This window comes from Trachypithecus francoisi, unplaced genomic scaffold (assembly GCF_009764315.1).
Source record: "Trachypithecus francoisi isolate TF-2019V2 unplaced genomic scaffold, Tfra_2.0 Lachesis_group20, whole genome shotgun sequence".
Classification (NCBI taxonomy): domain Eukaryota; kingdom Metazoa; phylum Chordata; class Mammalia; order Primates; family Cercopithecidae; genus Trachypithecus; species Trachypithecus francoisi.
Window position 1 is genome coordinate 46,515,229 of NW_022681466.1, and position 21,084 is coordinate 46,536,312.

General features: G+C 40.6%; 1 protein-coding gene and 1 pseudogene across 5 annotated transcripts in view; one reads left to right on the top strand and one right to left on the bottom strand.

Moving 5' to 3' along the window:
- Positions 1 to 21,084, top strand: part of RFFL (ring finger and FYVE like domain containing E3 ubiquitin protein ligase) — an 80,547-nt gene that overhangs the window by 6,484 nt on the left and 52,979 nt on the right. The gene's annotated exons all lie outside the window — the stretch shown is intronic.
- LOC117067522 lies at positions 5,912 to 6,231 on the bottom strand (annotated as a pseudogene).

A 21,084-nucleotide genomic window follows, 5' to 3' on the forward strand; every position in this document is an offset into this window, starting at 1 on the left:
GCGTAACAAATAGTTAATAAAATTTAGTCGTCAGCAGTGTGTTGAGTTCATGGGAGGAAGAATAATTGCTGAAATATAGAACCATCTGATTTAAAACAGATTCAGGCACTAGATATGTTAGGGAATAGACAAGCCTGGTTTTGAACTCCCCCACTTCCTGGCTGTGCTACCTTAGGTACATTACTTAACTTCTGTGAGTTTCATTTTTTTCATCTGCAAGATGAAAATACCTGGTAGGATTGTTATGTGGATTAAAAGGGGGAAAATCTGCATAGGAGGATTAAAAGAGAGAAAAATATGTTTTTTGTACATTGTAGGCAACTCAATAAACGTCCCTTCTCCCCCTTCCTCACACAATTTTTATTCTGTAGACTTAAGATGCTTTTCTAAATCCAGCTTTCTCTGTATCTTTTTCCAGGAATATTTACTCAGTCAGCTCTTTTAGAAAATGTATGAAAGAGTGAGGACTAAAGTTAAGAACCAGAGAATATGGGTAAGAAGAATGAGTCACAGGACAATTAGCAACACTTTAAACAATTTTTTAGAATGAGCGGAGTGTTGGCATGTGCCCAGAGTTACTATCTGCAGGAATAAATGAATAACATTACCCAAATTCTGCCATCTGTATTTGGACAGTAGCCCAGATTAGGCTAGGAGCCTTTGAGGGTGGCCCCATTAAGTAGCACCTGATACCCATTTCTTTCATTATCTTCTTTTCTCCCTTTTGGTCTTTGTTTCTCGTTCCCTCTCTCCTCCTTTTCCCTCCTTAAAGCTGCCCTTCCTTTCGACTTGCCAATCATCATCATAGACGCAGGCCCAGTCCCTGGAACTCGAGGCTAAAAGAGATTTCTGGTTGCTAACACCTGTCTCCTAGCTAAATGAATAAGCTCTTTTGTGGAGAGGATGTTAAAAAAGCTGATTAGTACAATACCAGCTTAAAGGGCCTATTAATGATACAGCATATGTAAATCACAGTGATTTAAAGCCATTTTAGAGATGAATTTCTTATATATTTATTTTCTATATTGAAATATGATGTCAGTTGAGTTTTTACATCTAAATCATGAATCTGTTTACTGCCTAAACAGACTAATTTCTGTCACATTGATTGGGAATCATTTATATTCTAAAGAAGTTTCTACCCTTAGGGGCCTTTGTATTGTTTGGCAAATGTCTAAGTAGTGTGTAATACAATTAAAGTTTTGTTCACTGCACTGCTGCCATAACTAGTTTAATTTCTGCTCCTTATATATTTCTGTTGGCAGCTGGAAAATTAAAGTACTAGATGTTCCATAAAACTGATTTTTTGAGGGGTGATTTTACTGTCAGTTGAATGGACTTAGGCCCCAGGGTACATTTTTCAAGATGTCTTATTCAACTTTCCTGTAATAGTCTCTCTCTCTTTATAGAATTAATGTGTTAGACACATAATTGGCTGTTTAAGCATTCAGAAGAGACAATGTTTGACCTTTTACCCAGAGATTATTTTTTTCTACATCTCTTTTGAGGAAATGTCTGTTATTTTTGGAAACTCCTAAGCGTATTACAGTTACACTAGCACGTGAATTTTTGCAAAGACTAGAGAATGAACAACTCCCAAATCGTTCTATTCTTTTTAGATCATAGTATTTCCAACCTGATGTGAAAGTAGAAAGGCTGTGATGTGATGCCTGGTAAATCCTCCTCATAATTTTTCTGTATGTTTCACAGAAATGGCTTTAGCTTTCAGGAACTGAAGTTACTCTCAAGAAAACTTTATATTTAATTACTCAAATCCACACTTAATTTCCTACAAGGTTCTTGAAGAGACATTCACTAGGCTGCTGATTTCATGGAGTTATGACCTACACAGGTTTTTATCTCTGTTAAAGCTACTAACCCCCCTTTGTTTTAGGTTGAAAAGTGACCTTGGTCTGGTACTTTCTTCATTGTCCTCTCCTCTAAAAAGACAGCAAAACCTTCTTGCTCTCTCAGCAGCGTTTTTCAACTGCTACTACTGCCATGTGCTGAATTTGAATTTGAGCACACTTCAGTGTATGATTTTGTTGAGCTAATGTTATCTGACTTTTTAAAGCTGCCGCTCTGCAGTGCTACAGTTAAACCTACATCTGTTTTCATGTTCACATGCCTTTTCTAGAGTTGCAGATAAAAATATGTTTTCATTATCTCTGGGTTGTGGAGTGTTCCTGGGACAGTCACTTGTTTCTACCAGTGGCTAGTTCTAAGAGTAGGGGAAATCCACATGGATCTGATCTACTTCCAGCCAGTATGATCTGCTGAAACGTTTTTAACTGTCTTGATCCTTTTTAAAGAAATGATGCCTAGTCATCTTGAAACTTACAGGAAGCTAGGCCAAATGGAGGCTCTGCTGGCTTCTGAGTGGTTAAATGCAACTTATTAGTAATCAACACCGTTGTTTGTTTGCAACTGCTGGATTATGTTAAAAGATTTAAAAGGAAAAAAGCTTTACTTAAGTAAATCGTGCATCCTCGTCTCCCACCTCACCCTCTTCTTGTTTTACTCTGCATTTGCTTTGGAAAATCTTTCCAGTCTTGGTACTGATCACATGTGTATAGTCTTAGGGCAATTGAATCAGTGTATTTTATCCTAAAACATACGAGAAACCATGTGCCCTACCCTCTGCATTTTCTGCTAATCCTCCCATGCTTTTTTACTTTCGTAATGATTAAGATATCTGCCTGAGAAATAACCAAACTTCATCCTCTATCGACTTCCAACCCTCTTCTAGGTCTTGCGTCAGTAGATGCATAACCAATTGCAGTTGGGTTGGATTGTACTGTCTTCACTATGCTAATTATTAATTTATATGGTGTGGAAGATCAACCAGAGCATATGCTTTATTCTAAAATGCTGGGCAAAGGAATGTTCTAATTGGGGAGGGAGGAAGGAGTGTTTTCTAGCCTTAGCAGGAGTAGGTCTGCTGAAATTCAGCTGGTTTGAGGAATCTGGATTTTATCAAGGGGTGGAGAGGAACTGTTAGGGGCTAAAATTATGTGCAAGCAGGAGTGGGAAGGAATAATTTAGGAGATGAGGACTTTCCCAGTCCACAGTGGAAAATTCCTAATCTTTCACATTCTCTTATGTTTGTCTACTTATCATATACTGATGGAAGAGTTTGCGTAATCATTCTATGCCAGAGCTAAAGTGTACCTTAGCCATTGTTTACTGAGAGGGTGGGAAGAGGGATGTTAGAATATTCTCAGCTTGCAAAGGGCATTCCACCTTCCTGTGTACCCTTGGCCATATGGTTGAATCTGGCACTTCAGATGATTCTGAATCATCCCCACCACTCCCATTGATCTAGTTCAGTGTTTCCCAACTCTGAAATGCTGACGCAGTTAGAGACCAGCAGCTTGAGGAATAGTGACTGTGAACCCACCAATTAATGGGGGACATTAAAATGATAGTAGTTCTGCAGCTCCACCTCTAGATGATCTTCATCAGATTCCTGAATTGCATTTACTTGATAAAATCTTCTCCACAGCACATCAACATGTCTCTTGCACTACCCAAAAGCAGTATTAAAAAGGAAAATATGTTGGCAATTACTAACTAATTTGGTTTTTATTTGAGATACAGGCTATCTATAACTGCATTGTTATTTGTGGAAATGCTAGCACAAAGCAGACTGAAATCTTTCTCCTTATATTGTCATTTTAGAAACAACACAAACAGGTCGGGTGGTGGCTCACGCCTGTAATCCCAGCACTTTGGGAGGCTGAGGTGGGTGGATCACTTGGGTTCAGGATTTGGAGATCAGCCTGGCCAGCAGGGTAAAACCCTCATCTCTACTAAAAATACAAAAATTTGCCAGGCATGGTGGTGCATGCCTGTAATCCCAGGAACACAAACATAAAAATAAGCTTTTAGTTTTATTTGGGAGGGATCGATATACCGTATTCGAGTTCTGAATATCATGTCAGGAAAGCAGTTTTTGATGCCACTGATTAAATGTCTGTGTGTTTTGACAGTTGGTCCTTCATCAAACATCTCTTTTTTTTTTTTTTTTTTTTTTTGAGAGTCTTACTCTGTCACCCAGGCTGGAGTGCAGTGGTGCCATCTCGGCTCACTGCAACCTCTGCCTCCTGGGTTCATGTGATTCTCCCATCTCAGCCTCCCAAGTAGCTGGGACCACAGATGCACGCCACCACATCCAGCTAATTTTTGTAATTTTTGTAGAGATGGAGTTTCATCATGTTGGCCAGGCTGGTGTCGAACTCCTGACCTAAAGCGATCTATCTGCCTCAGCCTCCCAAAGTGTTGGGATAAGTGCTGGGATTACAGATGTGAGCCTCTGCACCCGGCCTATCACTTTTTAAGATGGGGAAAAATGGAAATTTGCTGTTATGTATATTACACATATTATGAAAGCATATTAAAATGTATTTTCTGGGCCGGGCGTGGTGGCTCATGCCTGTAATTCTGGCACTTTGGGAGGCCAAGGCAGGCAGATCACTTGAGTCCAGGAGATCAAGGCCAGCCTGGGCAACATAGCAAAACCTTGTCTCCAAAAAAATACAAAAAATTAGCTAGATGTGGTGGTGTGCACCTGCAGTCTCAGCTACTCAGGAGTCTGAGCTGGGAGGATTGCTTGAGTCCAGGAGTTTGAGGTTATGCACTTTGGTTGCACAACTGTACTCCAGCGTGGACAACAGAGTGAGACCCTGTCTCCAGAAAAAAATAATAAAAATCAAATAACTTCTTTATTGGAGATTACATACAAATTGTGACCTTTTTTTTTTTTTTTCCTAAAGTCTTTAGTAAGGTTATATGTTTACTGCAATAGATCTTAAATTTTAGTATGGATCAAAAATCTCCTAGGTGCTTGTAAAAAATAGATTCCTGGTTCCTAGCCCAGTCCTACAGAATCAAAGTGTTTGGGATAGAGATGTGGCATTCTGATGTAGCTTATCTGCAGACCCCACTTGGAGAAAGAGTTTCTGTGAGAAACAACCACACATTAAGAAAAAAAAAAAAAAAGATTGAGAATTGCTATTATTTTGCAGAAGAGGAATTTAAAGTGCAGAGCAGTCAGGAGACTCAGACTTACCTAGGATATCCAGCTAGTTATTTGGCTCTTGCAAACCAGAAGTTAGGTTGGCTGACTACTGTGGATTGGCACTCTTTCCATAAGATTATAGCCTGGAGTGTGCAATCTTTTGGCCTCCCTGGGCCACACTGAAAGAAGAAGAATTGTCTTGGGCCACACATAAAATACACTGACACTAATGATAGCTGATGAAAGTTTATGAATTTGTGTTGGGCCCAGAGGCCGTAGGTTGATCAAGCTTGGATTATACCATGGTGCCTCCTTGCTGGTTTATCTAATTGCCTTTAAATCAGAAGCTATAAGATAATGAAGGCAAAGGTACTTTGATTCTTTCAGAACAATAATGACTGAATTGGCACTTCATAGAGTGAGAAGATTGTGCTTCTTAAACTATCTGTGGTGAAGGACCAGCTTTATAAGGGTTTCCCTCCACCCCTAATCTGTTGCCAGCCAGTAATTTTGTAAAGTACAAGAAAAATGAATCACCGGAAAAATCATGCACTTGGATGTCACAGCAATGTCAAGTGCTGGAAAAGTTTCTAAATGCTTACTGTGATTTTCTGTGTTTACCTTGACATGAATGGGCCTCCAGCAGTCTGACACATACACACTTTGAATAGCATTGTTCTAGGTGGTTCTTAGGACATCTTAGGAACTTGATATCAGAGGTCCTTGATCATTTTCTTCCTCTTCCCACCTGTAACTCAAGCTACCATCTGATAACTCCCATTCCTATATGGGGAGAGAGGTTTCATGACTTAGTGATTTCCTAGGTCAGAACCAAAGTTGATAATACTAGGAATCAGTTAAGGAACATTTATCTTTAATATATTTAACTAATTTTTTTTTTAAACCAGAACATTTATTGCATGACTATTTGTTGAAATTCTGAAGATAAACTGGATGCTACAGCAGCTACCCTCTTGGGTTTAGGTGGTGTTCTTTCACAGAATCCATGCCTGAATCTGCTGTATACAACTTTTAAGTGCCTCATTTGACCAGTTCCAGTGGTATTTTGTCTTTTAGCCTTGGCACTCCAGTTATACTTCCTCTTGCGCTTGGCAGCATAGCCACATTTGCCACAGGTCGACTTCTGAAGGTGTTAGGCCTTGTTGTGTCTTATTGCGACGCTTTCCAAACGATGATGTTCCCTTCATCATCTTGTTTCTGTTACTGTTTTTATTATTATTATTATTTGAGACGAAGTTTCATTCTTGTTCCCCAGGGTGGAGTGCAATGGCACCATCTCGGCTCACCGCAACATCCGCCTCCCGGGTTCAAGCAATTCTCCAGCCTCAGCCTCCTGAGTAGCTGGGATTATAGGCATGCACCACCATACCCGGCTAATATTGTATTTTTAGTAGATGGGGTTTCTTCATGTTGGTCAGGCTGGTCCTGAACTCCTGAACTCAGGTGATCCACCCACCTTGGCCTCCCAAAGTGCTGCAGTTACAGGCATGAGTCACCACGCTTGGCCTTTTTACTATTATTTTTAAAATTACTGCTCCTTGCAGAGCAGGGCTACCCTATAGGCAATGTGTCCACAGTAGCCAAGCTTTAGTATATTGAAGAGTAAATTGAGGCTGGGTGTGGTGGCTCACGCCTATAATCCCAACACTTTGGGAGGCCTGAGGTGGGTGGCTCACTTGAGGTCAGGAATTCGAGACCAGCCTGGCCAACATGGTGAAACTCCATCTCTACTAAAAATACAAAAATTAGCTGGTGTGGTGGCACGCGCCTGTAGTCCCAGCTACTTGAGAGGCTGAGGCAGGAGAATCCCTTCAACATGGGAGGCAGAGATTGCAGTGAGCCAAGATCATGCCACTGCACTCCAACCTGGGAGACCTGTCTCCAAAAAAAAAAAAAAAAAAAAGGATAAATTGATAGAATTTGCATTGGGTAGTTGTATTGGGAGGCATATTCCCCTCTTTTGACTAAATACTGGAAAGGAGTTTCTAACTTCTTGGCCTGTAACTTAACTCAGAGTTGAGATGCTTAAAGATGGGAGACAGAAAATAAAATTTAGGGGTGTGCAATTTCTTTGAGACACTTTTGTGTTTGCTTTTTAGAAGCCTTGTGTGAATAGTCTATGAGGATGCATTATTAGTTTTTGTGGTTATAATGTCAAAATTAGTGTTGATTTGGAGCAGGCGGGCAAATCTCTCCATGCATGCTTTTCGTTCTGGTTTAATTGCTTAGCTGGATGAAATGTCAAACTTGATAGATTATTGGAGCTGTTATTTTGGTAGTTAAACAATAATGAAACTGTTTGAATGTTTTTGGAGAACACTGCTTCCTGTGTATGGACTTTGCACTGGAGAAAGTTTCAATTGTTCACAAGCAATACTGGTTAGAAAATGCAGCTTCTGTGGCTCCTAACACAGCTGTCTAAATTACTAGCTATATGGGGGCCCTTGGACAAGCACTGCTTAACACTTTTGGAAACAATTTGTTTCTGTTTCCAAAAATGTCCATGGTCGTTCCCTGAATAGTTGACAAAACTAGAAGTGGGAGAAAGCTATTGCATGTGTCTAGGTTATGACAGTCAAGTGTTTTTTCTTTAAGCATCTCTAGAACAAATTTACCTTTTTAACTAAGGATGAGAGGTTTATGGAAATGTAGCAGCCCCCTGGACCTTTCTTTCCTCCTTGATGACTATTCAGCAGGGTAGCATGTTGTTAGCTTGTGTGCCAGCTTACAGAGGGCTTGGGTTATTATAACCTTAATTAGGAAAGAGGGATGGGGAACAGGAGCGAGAGGATAGATGTTTTTGAAAGTCCCTCTGCCTGCTATGTGAAATCTTGAATTTTCACTTTGAACTTCACTGTTGTTTGGTGACAGATGTTATAAAACTGTCTTTACAAACAATCCCGTTTCCTATTGAAATTGTGTGTTGGCCACAGGAGCTAGGGAAGCAATGGGCGTGCTCAGCAGGATTTGTTTCCCTCATTCCACTGTGTCAAATGATGCTTTTTCTGAATGAAATTGGTAGCATTCTTCAGTGGGAGTTAGGGGAAGGCGGCTTCTTGTCTAAAAGTATGGGAGAATTTGTTTAAGACTTGTCAGAAGACTGACACTTCTTTTGCTGTGTGATACTTCTCTTTGTGCCATAGTTTACCTTTATGAAAATTACCAACAGTTATTATGTGCTCTCCAGGTGCCAGGGACTTTGCTATATTAACATGTTTAATCCTCCCAACCATCCTATGAGGTGTGTAGGTGTTATCTGTGTTCCACAGATGTGAAAATGCCGCACAGAGAAATTAAAGGGGGCCCAAAGCCACACAGTGTTGGAACCGAAGCATTCCAGCTGTAAAGGTTGAGCTGTCAACTACTGGGTGGCAGCTGCCTCACACTCCATCAGGATGATTACCTTTTGAATAAGTCTTTACAAATATGTGGGCTGCAGAAGTAACCAGTCCAGAATGAATGAACTCTCACTGCAATTTTAGCTCAGCAGACAGTGCCTGCTCTCAGAAACATCCAAAACCCACAGCAGTTAGACAAATAAGTTGTGAAAGATGTGGTTTCCAGGTAAGATATGTGACAGGCTTCTTACTGCAAATAGTTTTTCTTACAAAAGAAGAAAGACTGGTGGGAGAGATGGTGGAAAAATGAAAACAATCCTTCTTCTGTGATTCTCTGGGCCTATCTTCACAGGACTTCATATGTAGTGAAGGCAGAATATTTGCTTCAGGCCCAGATAACCAGCTTTTACTTTCTACACTGACTCAGGCTTCTTACTGAAAATGTTTTACCATTATTCCACTAACACCACTTTTTAATTCTTAAATAGTTTATTCATAAAACTATTCTTTTTTAATGGGCCCACTTGTGTGGAATATGATTTAAAAATGATATTAGCAGTACTTGTTAATTGTTTTATTAGTTTTTAGTTTTGCTGGTGCTGAAGGATGTTTTATAGTTTATTCTAAAATTGTAAACGTTTTTGATATATAAGTCAGTTTCCCTTAAGAGCACATTTGGCTAAATAAATAAAGCATTGGGTTAGAGAAGAGTTCACTGGTGGTTATTTTTTATGTTTGTGTGTGTGTGTGTGTGTGTGTGTGTGTGTGTGTGTGTGTGTGTTGGGGTGGGGGTCTTCCTGTTTGTCAGTAGGCCTTCCCAATGAATTGAATTCTACATAAGATACATAGATGTTAGTGCCCCATAGGGCCTCATCTTGTAAGCGATGTTAGTGGAATAAATGGTGATATACCATTTTCATTAAGAAGCCTGAGTCAGTGTAGAAAGTAAAATTTGGTTATCTGTGGTTGAGACAAATATTCTGCCTTCACTACATATGAAGTCCTGTGAAGATAGGCCCAGAGAATCACAGAATAAGGATTGTTTTCATTTTTCCACCATCTCTCCCACCAGTCTTTCTTCTTTTGTAAGAAAAACTGTTTGCAGTAAGAAGCCTGTCACATATCTTACCTGGAAACCACATCTTTCACAACTTATTTGTCTAACTGCTGTGGTTTTTGGATGTTTCTGAGAGCAGGCACTGTCTGCTGAGCTAAAATTGTAGTGAGAGTTCATTCATTCGGGACTGGTTACTTCTGCAGCCTTCTGGCCCATTACTCATGGCTTTGGTGAGGCTTGATAAAAATATTGTGATGGATGGGGCACAGGGAGTGCCTGAATATATTTCAGGTAGTTGGGCCAACAACCAATCTATGCTTAAATAATCATCTCTCCTGCATAGTAGAGACTGCAAAAGAGTACGAAACATGCTATACTTTATAAACCTTTTGCCTTTTTTAGTTCCCCATAGTGGCTGGACAGTTGACTGAATAATTGCACTTTTTTTTTGAGATGGAGTTTCACTCTTGTTGTTCAAGCTGGAGTGAAATGGCACGATCTCGGCTCACTGCAACCTCTGCCTCCCGGGTTCAAGCGATTCTCCTGCCTCAGCCTCCTGAGTAGCTGGGATTACAGATGCACACTACCACGCCTGGCTAATTTTGTATTTTTAGTAGAGACAGGGTTTCTCCATGTTGGTGAGGCTGGTCTTGAACTCTCAACCTCAGGTGATCCACCTGGCTCGGTCTCCCAAAGTGCTGGGATTACAGGCGTGAGCCACCACGCCCGGCCACTTTTTTTTTTTTTTATACTTTATTTTTAGGTAATTAAAGATTCACAGGAAGTTGCAAAGGCACTACACAGTTCCCATGTACCCTTCACCCATTTTTCTCCCAATGGTTATGTCTCATTTAACCATAGTACCATATCAAAACCAGGAAATGGACACGGTGCTCTGTGTGTGTGCGCTTGTGTGTGTGTGTGTGTGTAGTTTTGTGCCATTTTATCACATGTATGAATTTGTGTAACTCTTCTACCACCACAAAGATCCCCCTTGTGCTACTCCTTTATTATCACGCATATCCCTTTTCCCTACTGTTCTAATCTCTGGCAAACAGTAATCTGTTCGGTATCTCTATAATTTTGTCATTTTAGAAATATGATGGAAATGGAATCATAACAGTATGTGACCCAGTATGTGACCTTTTAAGACTGGGTTTTTTGTTTTTTACTTTTATATACATAGAACAATTGGAACTTGTTTTTTATTTATTTATTTATTTATTTTTATTTATTTATTTTTTCGAAACAGTGTCTGACTCTGTCGCCCAGGCTGGAGTGCAGTGGCGCGATCTCAGCTTACTGCAACCTCTGCTTCCCTAGCTCAAGCCATCGTCCCACTTCAGCCTCCTGAGTAGCTGGGACTACAGGTGCACACCACCATACCCAGCTAATTTTTGTATTTTTTGTAGAGACAGGGTTTCACCATGTTGCCCGGGCTGGTCTTGAACTCCTGAGCTCAAGTGATTTGTCCGCCTTGGCCTCCCAAAATCCTGGTATTACACGTGTGAGCCACTGCGCCCAGCCTCGAATGTGTTTTTTGTAGAGGTGGGTCTCACTGTGTTTCCCAGGCTGGTCTCGAACCCGGCATTTTTCACTTAGTGTCACACCCTCCATCCAAGTTATTGTGTGGCAGCAATAGTTTGTTCCTTTTATCACTGAGTAGTATTCCTTGGTGTGTATGTACCACAGGCTGTTTAACTATTCACCTGAAGGGCATTTTAGTTGTTAGCAGTTTGGGGCTGTTGCAGATGAAGCCATAATGAACATTTGTGTACAGGTGTTTGTATGGACCCAAGTTTTAATTTCTTTGGGCTAAGCATCCAGGAATGAAATTGCTGGTTCTTGAGGTAAGTATATGTTCAGTTTTCCAAAGAAATTGCTAAACTATTTTTTTTTTTTTTTTTTTTTTTTTTTGAGACGGAGTCTTGCTCTGTGGCCCGGGCGGGAGTGCAGTGGCCGGATCTCAGCTCACTGCAAGCTCTGCCTCCCGGGTTCACGCCATTCTCCTGCCTCAGTCTCCCGAGTAGCTGGGACTACAGGCACCCGCCACCTCGCCCGGCTAGTTTTTTGTATTTTTTAGTAGAAACGGGGTTTCACCATGTTAGCCAGGATGGTCTCGATCTCCTGACCTCGTGATCCGCCCGCCTCGGCCTCCCAAAGTGCTGGGATTACAAGCTTGAGCCACCGCGCCCAGCCAACTATTTTTTTTTTTGAGACAGAGTCTCACTGACTCCTTCACCCAGGCTGGAGTGCAGTGGTGCGATCTCAGCTCACTGCAACCTCTGCCTCCTGGGTTCAAGCAATTCTCCTGCCTCAGCCTCCCAAGTAGCTGGGACTACAGGTGTGCACCACCACTACCAACCAAATTTTGTATTTTTAGTAGAGACGGAGTTTCACCATGTTGGCCAGGCTGGTCTTGAACTCCTGACCTCAAGTGATCTGCCCATGATGGCCTCCCAAAGTGCCAGGATGACAGGTGTGTGCCACTGCACCAGGCCAAAATTGCTAAATTCTTTTCCAGAGTTGCTGTACCATTTTACAGTCTCATCAGCAGTATATGAGATCCAGTTTCTCTGCATCCTCACCAGCATTTGATATTGTCATCATTTTTAAATTTTTTTTTTTTTTTTGAGATGGAGTCTTGCTCTGTAGCCCAGGCTGGAGTGCAGTGGCATAATCTTGACTCACTGCAGCCTCTGGCTCCCAGGTTCAAGCCATTCTCCTGCCTCACCCTCCTGAGTAGCTGGGACTACAGGCACGTGCCACCATGCCTGGCTCATTTTTTGTATTTTTAGTAGAGACTGGGTTTTGCCCTGTTGGCCAGGCTGGTCTCGAACTCCTGGCCTCAGGCAATTCACCTGTCGTGGCCTCCCAAAGTGCTGCAAATACAGGCATGGGCCACTGTGCCCGGCAACCATTTTTAATTTTAGCCATTCTAATAGGTGTTATATCTGGTTTTTAAGTTAATCAGATTACTTAGTAAAACTGATTTGACTGACAAAGATAGGAGATTTTTATTTATTTATTTATTTATTATTATACTTTAAGTTCTAGGGTACATGTGCACAACATGCAGGTTTGTTACATATGTATACATGTGCCATGTTGGTATGCTACACCTATTAACTCGTCATTTACATTAGGTATATCTCCTAATGCTATCCCTCCCCTCTCCCTCCTCCCCACAATAGGACCCCGTGTGTGATGTTCTCCTTCCTGTGTCCAAGTGATCTCATTGTTCAATTACCACCTATGAGTGAGAACATGCGGTATTTGGTTTTCTGTTCTTGCGATACTTTGCTGAGAATGATGGTTTCTAGCTGCATCCATGTCCCTACAAAGAACACAAACTCATCCTTTTTTATGGCTGCATAGTATTCCATGGTGTGTATGTGCCACATTTTCTTAATCCATTCTGTCACTGATAGACATTTGGTTGATTGCAAGTCTTTGCTATTGTGAATAGTGCCACAGTAAACATATGTGTGCATGTGTCTTTATAGCAGCATGACTTATAATCCTTTGGATATATCCCCAGTAATGGGATGGCTGGGTCAAATGGTATTTCTAGTTCTAGATCCTTGAGGAATTGCCACACTGTTTTCCACAATGGTTGAACTAGTTTACAGTCCCACCAACAGTGTAAAAGTGTTCCTATTTCTCCACATCCTCTCCAGCACCTGTTGTTTCCTGATTTTTTAATGATTGCTATTCTAACTGGTGTGAGATAGTATCTCATTGTGGTTTTGATTTGCATTTCTCTGATGGCGAGTGATGAAGAGCATTTTTTCATGTGTCTGTTGGCTGTATGAATGTCTTCTTTTGAGAAGTGTCTGTTCGTATCCTTTGCCCACTTTTTGATGGGGTTGTTTTTTTCTTGTAAATTTGATTGAGTTCTTTATAGGTTCTGGATATTAGCTCTTTGTCAGATGAGTAGATTGCAAGAATTTTCTCCCATTCTGTAGGTTGTCTATTCACTCTGATGGTAGTTTCTTTTGCTGTGCAGAAGCTCTTTAGTTTAATTAGATCCCATTTGTCAGTTTTGGCTTTTGTTGTCATTGCTTTTGGTGTTTTAGACATGAAGTCCTTGCCCATGCCTATGTCCTGAATGGTATTGCCTAGGTTTTCTTCTAGGGTTTTTATGGTTTTAGGTCTAACATTTAAGTCTCTAATCCATCTTGAATTAATTTTCATATAAGGAGTAAGGAAAAGATCCAGTTTCAGCTTTCTACTTATGGCTAGCCAATTTTCCCAGCACCATTTATTAATTAGGGAATCCTTTCTGCATTTCTTGTTTTTGTCAGATTTGTCAAAGATCAGGTGGCTGTAGATGTGTGGTATTATTTCTGAGGGCTCTGTTCTGCTCCATTGGTCTATATCTCTGTTTTGGTACCAGTACCATGCTGTTTTGGTTACTGTAGCCTTCAGGATACAAAATCAATATGCAAAAATCACAAGCATTCTTATACACCAGTAACAGACAAACAGAGCCAAATCATGAATGAACTCCCATTCACAATAGCTTCAAAGATAATAAAATACCTAGAAATCCGACTTACAAGAGATGTAAAGGACCTCTTCAAGGAGAACTACAAACCACTGCTCAGTGAAATAAAAGAGGACACTAACAAATGGAAGAACATACCATGCTCATGGATAGGAAGAATCAATATTGTGAAAATGACCATAATGCCCAAGGTAATTTATAGATTCAATGCCATCCCCATTAAGCTACCAATGACTTTCTTCACAGAATTGGAAAAAACTGCTTTAAAGTTCATATGGAACCAAAAAAGACCCCGCGTTGCCAAGACAATGCTAAGCCAAAAGAACAAAGCTGGAGGCATCATGCTACCTGACTTCAAACTATACTACAAGGCTACAGTAACCAAAACAGCATGGTACTGGTACCAAGATAGAAGAATTTTGAGTTGTATTTTTAGCTCTCTGGATGAATCTGCCTCCATACAGTGTCACAATGGTCTGCTGACTGGCTTTTTAGCACCCCTGCCATGGTTTCCTTGACAGCAAGGCCCTAGACGAACTCTTTTTACCCAGCAATAGATAGCACAGCACTCCTAGTACAGTATTGCCCATAGACAAATAATACAATTTCAAAACTGTGAATTTCTTAATTTTTTTTACATTTGCCTCCATGACTATAGCTTTACATGTACTCAAAATTTGGCTTCCAAAGGCCCTAAAACCTTTTTCAAGTTGTTTTGGTTTATATTATCAAATGGTCTTAGGTACTTTATTTCTAATACAATTAACTTAAACTGCTCACACCTATAATCTCAGCACTTTGGGAGGTCGAGACAGGAGGATTGCTTGAGCCTAGGTGTTCGAGATCAGTCTGGGAAACATATTGAGACCCCATCTCTACAAATAATAAAAGAATTAGCCAGGCATGGTGGCATGCACCAGTGATTTCAGCTACTCGCGAGGCTGAGGTGGGAGATTGCTTGAGCCAGGGTGGTCAAGGCTGCAGTGAGCTGTGATCACACCACTGCACTCCAGCCTGGGCAACAGAGTGAGAACCGTCTCAGAAAAACAAAACCAAACCAGCTGAAGTAGCACAAAGCAGAAGTTAGACCCCCATTCCTACTAGGAATAACTGTTATTAAATGGTTTTAGACTTCTTAAGTATATGTGTGCGTGCTTGCTCGCTCTTTTGCACGTGCGTGTGCTCTCTCTCCCTCTCTCGGTGTGTATGTATGTGTATGTGTGTGTGTATCTATCATATATATCTAAAGATATATTCCCCCCTGCTGTTCACAGTGCTTTTTTTCCAAATGGGTAATGTATTGTGGGACATTTTTTTTAATGTGAATTTTTTTAAGCATTTAGGACCTGGGATGGAGCTTTGGGTTCCTTTCTCCAACCCTTGTCTATTCTGTTATAAAGGGAATGAGAGAGGTACCTTTGAAAGACCTAAAGAAAATACGTTTTCTTCCTTGTTACAGGGGTTTGAGTTGAAATAAGGTTTTAGCTTTGTTTGTGAGTAAATCAGTAGAATACTGGATGTTAGGATGCGTCTATCCACTTTATTATAAATAATGGAAGGCTGATTTTATGATGTGATCTCTTGCAGAACCTTGAGAGAAGTGAGAACTGTGAGCACAATAATCTTCAGAGAATGCACAGTCCTTTGGGTATTTGTCTACTCATCAGCTGCTTAGTCAGATGGAGTGTTTTCCTAAGTACTACTGAAGTGCACAGTTCAGTCTTTATTTTGAAATCTCTCCTTCTGCCTTCTCTCCCTCTTCTATTACTTTGATTATCTTGATGGGACATTCAAGCTGTGCAGTTGTATCCTTTTATTTCTATAGCCTGCAGAAACCAGGCTGAAGATTAACTGTAGGTGAACAGGTAATCTTCTCTACTTGGCTAGAAATCACTCTTCAAGATGAAACATGTGTTGACAAAGGCCCCCTAGACTTGGGGACACGAACAAAGGTAAATTAATCTTGGGGCATTATTAGTGGAAACCAGGGTAGACATTTAGGAAGCTTGACTTATTGGAGGCAGGGCATGTGTGTCAGGGAGACAGAGCATCTGAGTGTGTGTATTAGGAGAAGAGATGAATTCAGAGGTATATTTTGAATTCAGGTAATCTGCAGAGTTGAATTACAGAATCTTTTTTCTGAGAGTATGGTTACTGGGGCGAGGTAGTAATAGGACATGAGTCTGCTAAGTCACTTCATTATGAGGCTATTAGAGTTTAGGTGATGGAATTTGATGACAGGGGTCTTTTCCCTGCCCTTCTTCTGTATTAGCTGCTCAGGGAAAAAAACAAAAGCAAAAACAAAAAAAAACTAAGAAATAGCCTTATATAGAAAATTATACCTATCAAATGGTTCCAAGATTTCTGTTGCTGGTTTCTGAAATGAGCTGCCCAAGATAGCAGTTTGATCATGTCACTAACTTCTTGCTGACTTCCTTTCTCCCAGTCTTGTCATTGGGTCCTCAGGCTGGGGCCTGACCCCTCTGGATTCTTTCTTTTCCTACATGCTTGCTACTTTTTCAATTACTAACATACAGGAACCTAGTATTTCATTGTGCCTGAGGTAGGCAGTTGCTAGCCTCTTGATATTGGATACCTTTTCTGAGCTATGAAGTATTATACCACAGTGGATAATAAAGTACTCACAATTGCATTATAGAATAGATTCTGGTAACTGTACCAGTGGGGACAGACTGGGTTAGCACGCCCTCATGCAACTGGGGGGTTGTTCTGCAGCAAAGTGCTGTGAAGCAGGTTGAGCCTCATGCCGTGCCAGTTCCTGTATCTAAATGTGAAAGTGGCTCGTTAAAGATTAAAGGGACTGCCTGGTCCTTCTGGCCCCAAGATGGAATGATCTCTGCCATGGTGACAGCCTCTATCTCCCAGGAGAGTCCATTTTATACAGCAGGTTTGTGCTTCCAAATGTTACAATAAGCCTGCACTGGGTGATGCTCTGGCGATAAGTTGACATTTGGGCACTGTCAAGACATATGAGCTATATAGCATCCCATGGTTTGAATTTCTGGGCAAAATTGGCTCATCAGGAAGTCAAAAGCCTCTACTTTCAACCTGTTCCTTGGGGGAGGTTTTCTCCTTTGTTTTATTTGACTATTCTGTTGAGTCAAGTGAACTTTAATTTTTAGCCATAAAAATTCCATTAAGCCCCTTGTATTGCATCCAGGTGTGAAAATGTCTCAGTATAACAAGACTGTGGGTGACAAGTGAAATCCTTAATGGTAGTTAGGATAATTGTCTCTGAAGGCTTGAAGAAAATAATGGTCCAACCAACAAAGTAAATACAGTTTGTTACATATTTTGTGGTTCTTGTGGGTGAGGGGACTTATGTGTAGGACCTGCTCAGTGTGACTACTGTTCAGTCTTTGAAAAAACTGTTTTTCATTTTACTCTAAACAGTACTTAGGGAACATAGCTGTGTCCTTTTTCTCAAAACATGATCCAAGGCCCATCTGTGTCAGAATTGCTGGAAGGCTGGGCATAGTGGCTCACACCTATAATCCCAGCACTTTGGGAGGCTGAGACAGGCAGATCACTTGAGGCCAGGAGTTCAAGACCAGCCTGGCTAACATGGCGAAACTCCATCTCTATTAAAAATACAAAAATTAGCCAGGCGTAGTGGTGCATAGTAATCCCACCTACTTGAGAGGCTGAGGCAGGAGAATTGCTTGAACCTGGAGGTGAAGGTTGCAGTGAGCCAAGAGATTCTGCCATGTTGAGCTCCAACCTGGGCGACAGAGTGAGACTCTGTCTCAAAAAAAAAAAAAAAAAAAACTTGGAAGAGAGAGATACTGATTAAAAATTCAGTTTTGGCTGGGCATGATGACTCACGCCTGTAATCCTAGCACTTTGGGAGGCTGAAGCAGGTAGATCACCTGAGATCAGGAGTTCGAGACCAGCCTGGCCAACATGGCGAAACCCTGTCTCTACCTAAAATACAAAAATTAGCCAGACATGGTGGCACACGCCTATAATCCGAGCTACTCGGGAGGCTGAGGAAGGAGAATTGCTTGAACCCGGGAGGTGGAGGTTGCAGAGAGCTGAGATTGTACCACTGCTCTCCAGCCTGAGCGACAAGAGCGAGATTCTGTCTCAAAAAAAAAAAAAACAAATTCAGTTTCTGGGGCCTCCCTCCATGTCTGCTAATTCAGAGTGTCTGAAGGACTGGGATGGGAAATGTTCGTTTTCAGTAAGCACCCCTGTTGATTCTTAAGTACCCCTAGAGTTAATTGTTGAGTATCATAAAGTTTACTTCATTTTTCATGCTTAATTTCTGTGATTTATTAGATGATAAATGTTTGGTTGCCATCATATTGTTTTTCTTAAATAGTACATTCTATAGTTAAAAAAAAAAAGAAAAAAAAAAGGTTATAAGGTCCCTGAACACCAAGGATTAGAATTTGGCAGTCATTAATTATCAACAAGGTGAGACAGGCACTGGTTCCTGGAAATGTGCGTTTATCCATTCACCGACTTCTCAGTTAGAAAAAGGATGTGGACACAAGTAAGATTAATTTTGTTAAAAACAAGAAATGTGCAGTATCATTTAGGATGCTGGGGGTAGGGAAGTAAATAAAAGGGAGATGTTGAGAGGAAGGAGTGTGAAGTGAGAGTAAAGTAGTTTGTAAGCGATACAAAGTTTAAAATTTTAACTGAATTTTAAACTACCAAATCATATTTGAATGTATGCTTATTGTAAAAAAAATTCATATACTGAATTTTTGGGGGTAATTTGGACAAAGCTAAACATAGCTCTTTGATCTTTATTCCCATTACAGTTCTTTCCCTGCCATGTGCATCCTCCCAGATCTTCCGTATGTATTTGGTAATTTTCTATGGAATTGGAAGACTACAGAACCCTGAGAAATGGATATTTAAATTTCTCTTTTGAAACCTGCTTATTGTTTATAATATCAAGATCTATTGCAGAAAAGAAAGTAAATCAAGGATGTCAATGACGTCACATATTTCTGTTCAAGTGAAACAATGGGCAGGCACACATATGCACAATCATTAAATATCTGTTGGGAACACCTTATTAAAAAAAGTATAAATAGTTTTGGGTGCCAAGTTACTTGAGTCTTAAAGTAACGTATTTTTTGTTTTTGTTATTTTTTGTTTTGAGATAGAGTCTCCTTCTGTCGCCTGGGCTGGAGTGCAGTGGCTCAATCTCGGCTCTGCAACCCGCATCTCCTGGGTTCAAGCGATTCTCCTGCCCCAGCCTCCCTTGTAGCTGGGGTTAGAGGTGTATGCTACCATGCCTGGCTAATTTTAAAATAATATGTTGAAAAAACTTAATCAGAAAGCCACAGTTATTATTTTTTCATAGCCTCATATTCTCATAATTTTCAGATAACCTCATAAAACCTCAAGTGCCTGAAACCACTAGTTCAAATGAGTACCTTTTTAAGCTCTAAAATGTAATCCTCAACCTTTCCAGTTTAAAAGGAGGAACTAGGCTGGAGTGTGGCCATACTTTGGGGAAGTTGGTTAAAACCGTGTCAGAATCCCAAAGAGGGGAATGATAAGCTGCAGCAGCTCTGCTCACGTGCTCAATGGTGTTTCTCTTAGTCAAGTTAGGAGTTCCATGCCTTTGGCCTTTAGGCTGCTCTTCATATAGTTTGTATCTGTCTCCTGGGCATAGTACTGTCTGGATTTTCTCCCTTCCTCCCTCCCTCCCTCCCTCCCTCCCTCCTTCCCTCCTTCCCTCCCTTCCTCCCTTCCTCCCTTCCTTCCTTCCTTCCTTCCTTCTTTCTGACTGTAAACTCTGCCTCCTGGGTTCAAGCAGTTCTCCCGCCTCAGCCTCCCAAGTAGCTGGGATTACAGGCATGTGCCACCACACCCGGCTAATTTTGTATTTTTGGTAGAGGTGGGGATTTCTCCATGTTGGTCAGGCTGGTCTTGAACTCCCGACCTCAGGTGATCCGCCCACCTTTTCCTCCCAAAGTGCTGCAATTATAGGTGTGAACCACCATGCCCAGCCCTCTTTTTTATTTAAAGTTCACAAATACAGAACGGATCAGGAGCTTTTCTAATCATTTTTTTTTCCTGAAGGAGGTTCCATGTTTGTCTTTACCTTGAGAGTTGTTTCATACTAGAATTTGTAACTTATCATCAACTGCAGAAATATTTTTTTAAAGTGTGGCTGAAGAGATAATGATTGTCAGCTTCTATAAAGATGTGTTTATCATTTGGAAAGGACTAATTAACATGTACTATAAGGAAACTTCTTTAAACAAAGCTGTTTTCTGAAAGGAAAACACTGAAGGGAAGGAAATAAAACAGGAAACATTTTATAATACCTTGTAAAAGCTCAGCGTGGCTATCCTACTGGAATAATGTAATTAAGGAGAATTAAGTGAGTTGGATAAATAACTTTTTAAAACTAGCCCCTTGAAAAGGAATAGAATTAAGTAGTATAGTTTTTAAACCCAAATTCTGTCTGCACGTACATTTTAATTAATCTAACATTATTGAATGACAAGCTGAGTTGGCAGCTACATCCAGAGTTCATGCCGTGTGAGACCTACCTTAAAGGATGAATGAAGCTACGTGCAGAGGCCTCAAATGCCCTGCCAAGAAATAGCTGATGGTCATGGGGAACTGTCATACATTTTAAGCAGGAAACAGAAGGATCTAATAGGAACTTTAGTTTCTCTCTTGTCAAATTAAAGCACACAGAAAGGAAAGACTTTGTCTTTTGGTTTGTTTTTTTTTTGTATAACACCAATGTCAATTCTAGCCTGTCAGGGCAAATTCAATAATTAATAGCTGATGATGAGCCAGTCATTCTAGAATTGATTTTTTTTTTTTTTTTAATAAGCAGGCTAATAAATGAGAATTGACATAAATTTAGGGATTTCTCTTTTCAGAGCAAGTGTTAAGGTGATTTTCATAGACTTCTATATTCCCTATGCATCCAGTAGGTGTGATGGTGCATGATTTGGCTTTAGCATAGAGAATGTGGCAGCTGATTAAAAAAAAAAAAATTCCAGTGTGTCTATCTTAATGAGAGAACTTGAGTTGTCTAAAGAAATAGAGAGGTCGGAGGAGGCCTAGTGGGAAAAAAGAACAATGAGCCTGGTTAGAACTGACAAAAATTCACCCTAATGATTTGACTGGC